A 545-nucleotide genomic window follows, 5' to 3' on the forward strand; every position below is an offset into this window, starting at 1 on the left:
TCGTCAGCAGCATCCTTTGATACTTAAATTGTCATTTAAAATTAAATCTTTTGAACAAAACAACATGGGAAGGGGGTAATGTAAAAAAAATGAGTTATCATATTTTTTATTCAAAGATGTAATGTGTTATTAACTCTAGTTCCCCGCTTTTCTATTACTCGTCCGCAGCATCCTTTGATACTTAAATTGTCATTTAAAATTAAATCTTTTGAACAAAACAACATGGGAATGGGGTAATGTAAAAAAAATGAGTTACAAAACTGAAACGGCAAGAAACCGTACGTTTCCGACAATTCTAATGTATACTATATACATGTGTGTGCTAAAAGCTCTTCTACGTGTACATTACTGTATGATGGCCATTACAACGCACAGAATTTATGTTTGGGAATCAAATAAACCACCAAACTCTATTTCGTTCAACTCAATATCATACTTTTTTCAGAATGATACATATTACATAACAAATCAAATTATCGTATTGTCATATTTGTAGAAATATAAAATGAAATGAGATATGAAAATCAATTATTTGATAAAGTATA

At 29.4% G+C, this 545-nt stretch overlaps 1 protein-coding gene across 1 annotated transcript in view; it reads right to left on the reverse strand.

The window, feature by feature from the left end:
- LOC106689615 (cell adhesion molecule Dscam1) overlaps positions 1 to 545 on the reverse strand; it is a gene marked incomplete at its 3' end in the record, with an annotated part of 28011 nt that overhangs the window by 768 nt on the left and 26698 nt on the right. The gene's annotated exons all lie outside the window — the stretch shown is intronic.

This window comes from Halyomorpha halys, unplaced genomic scaffold, assembly GCF_000696795.3.
Source record: "Halyomorpha halys isolate HHAL.00 unplaced genomic scaffold, Hhal_1.1 Scaffold1415.1, whole genome shotgun sequence".
NCBI classification, from domain to species: domain Eukaryota; kingdom Metazoa; phylum Arthropoda; class Insecta; order Hemiptera; family Pentatomidae; genus Halyomorpha; species Halyomorpha halys.